The following is a 6,000-nucleotide window of genomic DNA, read 5'->3' on the forward strand; positions in this document are numbered from 1 at the left end:
ACCTCAGCCAGTGATCAGTTGCAATCTGATAAGATCCATCAACATTTCAGCAAATCTTTACATCTCCATTGGTTCTTGTTTCTGTGAAGCTGCTTTCCACCCGCTCCCCTGATTGAGCTTCATTGCCCCTCCAAAAATTCAGTGAGATCCCCAGTGTCTTATGTTTGATTTAAAAGCTTTTACAGTAGTTACAAATAATTCTATTTAAAGTGACCTTTGACCCCCACGCAATCCCATCATGCTAAGATCTTTGTATGGTGATTGGATGCGTGGTGTTGGTGGTGTGACACAACTCTTTGTACACATTCTCTCTCGATCTCTCATGTTGTAGGGATGTAGATGGATTTTAAAATCTCTTGAGAAGCATTGAAAATGTTTGTAGTTTACCATTGAGTTCTAAAAGTGTTATCACTGTTCTTGCCTATATGTTTAATGAGTGATTTTGTGTAGATGTCATGTTTTCTGTCCTTATTTTGTCTTTGTATTATCTTTTTAATAGGTCATATGAAATATGTTCAAAGAGTTGTAGAGCGAATGAAGAGAGAAAAATCTGCAGGTATATGTTTGCCATGTGGTGACCGGGTAGTTTAATGATGTAAGCATTGTGTGAATTCAATTTGCCAAGCAAGCATAAAGTCCCATTCATTGTTGCCAAGCCACAGTTATGAAAAGAACAATGAAGACCTTTCGTAGTTATGCACCATGTGAAAAGGAGTAAGATGAGAATTGTCATCCTTTTTTTTTTCAAGAAAGTAAGCTAATGTTCTTCTGAAGATATGAAGTTGGATTTCTTATGTGTCAGCTGAGCAAAGGGAAGCAGATGTTTGCGTGTAAATTGTAAGTTGATATTTCTTTCACTTTAAAAAAAAAATCAATTGAAAGCAACTTGTTAGTCTTGGATTCTGCATTGCCAATTTACAGCACAAGATACAGATCAATTTTGCAGATAGTTGGCTGTGGTGTGGGTAGACAGTAGAGTGTTTCGTGGTGAGCTTTTGAAATTTTGTGTGTCACATAGCTCATAGTGGTGCTTGCACGGTGTAGTATGTTTCCTTGTATCATGGTTGTGCTCTGGTGTAGCATGGTGTAAAGCCTTATGAACACCAGGGCCCCATGTCATAAAAGATGCTAAGATGACAACTCTTGCTGGAATGGCAACTTCCCAAAGCAACGGCCAATCAGAAAGCTAGATTCTTGTCGTCACCATGACAATTGCCATTCCAGCGAGCATTGCTATCATAGCAACTTTTTATGAAATTGGGCCCAGATGTACTGTTTGATTCATGTACTTATTTGTAGTACTATGTGGTGTGGTTTTATTTTTCTCATGTCTTGTGTAGGACACTGTTTTTGCACCAGGGCCCCTGTGTGATAAAGAGGTGCAAATAATCGTTATGTTTGTTTTTGGGCATGGAGAACTTTTGACATCCATCTTACAGTCAATGCTACCTCTTTGTGTCACAGGGACCAGTTCAGGTATGAAAGAGTACAGTTGCATGGTCATAACTGAGCTCATTCTCTGCTTTTTAAGCAGAAAAGTCATGGTATTGTTACTACATGAGCAGCTACGTTGAGAATTATGTTGGCTTGTTCTAGAGCCGTGCTGTTATACATCAGTGAAGCAGCAATATTGATGATATTCCAGTTGCTGCTGATATATATTAACTCTACCATGAATCACTCGGCCTGTCGAAAGTTGGAAAAATCTAAATTGATATACTGTTAGTCCTTAACCTGTTGAGGACGAGTCCGGAGTATACTCGGGCAGGTGTCTATGGGAAATGTGTGTTGTAGCAAAATCAGCCCATTCTCAACGGGGTAACTTATTGTGCCATGGGAGAATATGTTATTATTGGTTGAAATTATAATCTTGTCATAATCAAATGCACTCCTCTAACTTAATATACAGTTTAATTGTCAGAAACTCTAGATCAAATGCACTCCTCTAACTTAATATACAGTTTAATTGTCAGAAACTCTAGAAAAATGGACAGAGCCATGTGTTTGATGCACAGTGTAAGAAAGAAATAATGATAAGGCAAGATGTGGAGGAAAGTGGGAGTTGAGTGAAGAAAACTTGAAAATGACTCGTTCACGGACAGTTGTTTGCATAGTAGGAAACATAGAGAAAGACGAAGTGAACCATTTGTCAATACGAGTCTCATGCCCCCAGGTCTGTTAATGGTAATGTTTAGTGTAAGTATAAATTGTTTTCGGCAAGGTTGTGTAACTTTGTTAAGTTCTGCCTATAATGCTAATGAAAAGGGGATTTTATCATCAAGCATTATTTTTTCTCCAATGCCTCGTATCTTCATTGCAGCTTTAATTTATGTTTATGTCATTGTGTACTTCCTTATAGTTCCATGTGTCTTGCACATAAAAAAATCAAGTTGTAGAGGCAGTGTACTAGTCAGTTTTGCCAGACTGAACAGTTTTTCATTGATGACATAACCCAGATATCTCTTTTGCAATATTCGGTTTGAAATTTAGTATGCCTTACAACCATCTTGCATATCATATCTAGTGTGAAAACAGAAAGAAAGAAAAACAGAAGAAAGAATTAATTTTGAAGCACAAACCAACAGATGAGCAAGATGATGAATATTCAAATTGCCAGATACATGTATTTGTAATCCTTGTTTAAATTGTCAGTTTTGTTGATGCTAGAGTAGGTGTTACAGTGTGAAATTCAGAAGTGGCTCTTTGCAGCGTTTGCTCCAAGGGATAGGGTACTTCCCTTGATCCCAAGAAGACAGACAGAAGTTTGTCTCAATTTTGTTTTCCTGTTCCTGCATCCCAAAGCCTGCTAGCTAGCAATTTTTGCAGTTCAATTTGCAGCATTATGTGCTTCTATCCCTCACAATGCCCATATTATTATTTTTTTATTTTATTTTTTTTTTTGGAGTAGGGCCTACAGACTAGGGTGTGATGGATGATACTGATATTCAGTTCTGAGAAATGCATAGTACCTTAGAGATGGATGCACTTGATGAAATTTATGCCAAGAAATGACCAGTTTGTGTGTATGGTTAGTGCATTACAGTTATCTGGAGCATTGCAACTTCCAAGAATCCTTAATTTCCAAAACTACAGTGTATCAAGCTTCATGTAAAGGTACCTGTCTGTGTGGCAGGGACAATTATTTGAAGTGTTCTGCTGGGCAAAGAATGGATGTGTTTGTGGAGTGAGTACTGTAGTATGTTTATAGTCTGGTATGTAGGCTCACAAAGAAATGTTGTAGGTGTGAGGATCAAGACATTTCCATAGGGTGAAAGTCTTGAGTGACCAGTATTTCGTAACTCAGAGTGGAACGAGAATAGATCTCAGCCATTTTTGTGATATTGGCTGGCCTTTGAAGGTTGTGTTCAATGTACCGGGTATTGCTGGAGCATGGATTTGGAAAGGTTGTGTCAGTTCACGACAGTGGCATTAGAATATTAGCAAAGGAGATATCTCTCAATTTCCCATGAGATTATAAAGGCCAACCACTATCGCAAACATTGTGGATATCAAATGCGTGAAGTGAAATGCAAGGGAGAGGGTTGTTGTGAATAAAAGGGTCCACTTCTTATCTCGTTAGAATAACCAACTTGTCAAGATTGAGAAAGTTGAAGTGGTGATGTGGTGAAGGGATTGTGAAGTTGTATTGGTCCACCTTTTGATGCCTTGGCAGTCTTAGTTATGGTTTTATGTTTCTCTCTGTGTTCCCACCCAAATCATGTTTTTGTATGTCATGAAAAGTGAGACACTTGAAAAGACTGCTTGTGAGATTATGATGAAATCATTTTATAAAATTGTACATATTTCTCTGAAAAAAAAAATAAAGGAAGTACCTGTATAGAAGAAAATAGTTATTTCTTAATGACCATGGTATAGTTGTAAACATATTATAGTAAATACTTTTGAAAGCAAAATGTCAAATTTCGTGCAATGCTCCCTTGTTTTGTTTTTGTGTGTGTTGATTGTGTTCTGTTTATATATGTGTATGCCATGTACCCAGTATATGAGAGAGTGAACTGTGCTATTTTGCAATGAAGGATAAAGTTCATGAAAATCAGTCAAAAGATTTATTTTTGTAGCCATTCCTTGCAGATGTTATGTATATACATGTATATATATATATATATATATATATATATATATATATATATATATATACATGTACATACATACATACACACACACACACACACACACACACACACACACAGAAAAGAAAAAGGTAAACCTGACTAAAAGTTGATCCTGGAAAAAATCAAACCTGTGATTTAGCTCATCTTTGGAGTGTCTGGTCGAACATGTAAAAATGGCTGCACAAAGTTTTGGTTCTCAAAAGAAGTTCTGTCATAAATTGCATTTCCATCAAAAAAAAAGTTTAGAAATATGAGTGGCAATGCAAAAGAAGTGGAACGTTGTCATAGAGGGATTGGATATAACTAAACCCTCTTCTAACAAGGTGATTTTGCAGGTCCAACCGCTTTGTATTTCTTTGTTTTTGTACTTTTACATAATGAGAAGCCAAATGTAACAAACTGAGTGTCATGGTTTTTAGGTCTGATGATCCCATTCTGCTTGAGTGGAAAACACAAATACAGTACAAATTGATATAGTGTATCATCAGCATCAATCAATACACTAGTCACGCACCAGTCAACCTGAAATTCTGTCATTCATGCAAGAAGGACACTGTTTCCACCGATGATGTTGGGAGACAGTGGCCTTTTTCCAGGAAAAAAAAAAATCACTTGGCCACATGGGTCAAAGCATTATTTTAGCATAGGTCGCAAGTTATTTGCCAAACAGATATGATTTGCCAGATTACTATGGCAGTCTGGAAAGTGTTAACGTGTAGTTCTTTATGACTAGCATCTGCTTGTCATTTCACTTCAACAAAACTTCAGATAAAGCCAGTAGCACACACCCATAACATTAAATTTGCTCTGTAATGACACTTACTGCAGTTACCTGGAAACGCAGTGTGTGTTGATCTGCTTTACTACCTCCGTCGAGGAGGTCATGTTTTTGTCGGTGTTGGGTCTGTTTGTGTGCAAAGTAACTCAGATACAGTAGTTGAATGGATTCGGATGAAACTTGCAGGAAAAGTTGATGACACAAGGAACAGATGATTAAATATTGGTAGTGATCCGCGGATTTTTATGAATTTTTGAAGGATTTTGTATATTTCAGCAAATAGGGTCAGTAAACTTGGGAGTTCAAGCTGCGTGTATTTGAGGTTTGCATACCCATACTTAAGTGCATGCTTGGCTCGAGGAGCCACGCAGCAGGAAGCTGATATGCCGTAAACACTTCTTAGCTTCTTTTTCTTTTTTAGGCTATCATTGAGAAATTGGGCAATTTTTAGCATGCGTGTATGGATGGAAATGAGCTGCTTGTCAGAGGTTTGCGCTCTTGGAGTGCTTTTGTAGTTTGGTCTTGTTGCTACCAGCTCTCCTCCATGTTAGTTGAATAGGCAGATTGGAGAGTGAACTCAAAACTCTGCCGATACTTTACACTCTCATAATCCATGAATGACACCAAACCACACAAAAACGATGGGTAAATTTTTGCACATTTTTACTCAGGGGCAAACTCTTTTTTTTTTTATTGCTGTATAAGTTCACAGATTTCATTCCATTATTTGAAATAAAGTCTGAACCACCTTTTTGACACAAAAGGGAAAAAATGGGTGAAAACTTAGTAAAAGCTTAAGAGAGCTCATTCATAATTTGCATATCATATATCTGAGCTGGATTATTTTACATTACTCATTGTCTTGCAAATCTACAATATCAAAAATCTTTCAAAAGATGTGAATATGTCCCTACTATTAAAGACTCTAGTAAATGAAAAAAAGAAAAATACATTCTCCAGACAAAACTTTAAAGGTGAGCATTACAAAACAGAAGGGTATAAAATCTCCACAAACTGATCATGTACTCAAATTCCTTTCAACTTCGCCACAATTTACGTTCTACGGAAAATTCCCATGAGGGGTAATAC

Source organism: Diadema antillarum, unplaced genomic scaffold, assembly GCF_040938485.1.
Source record: "Diadema antillarum isolate AM-2024a unplaced genomic scaffold, OU_Dant_1.0 seq00000338_RagTag, whole genome shotgun sequence".
Classification (NCBI taxonomy): domain Eukaryota; kingdom Metazoa; phylum Echinodermata; class Echinoidea; order Diadematoida; family Diadematidae; genus Diadema; species Diadema antillarum.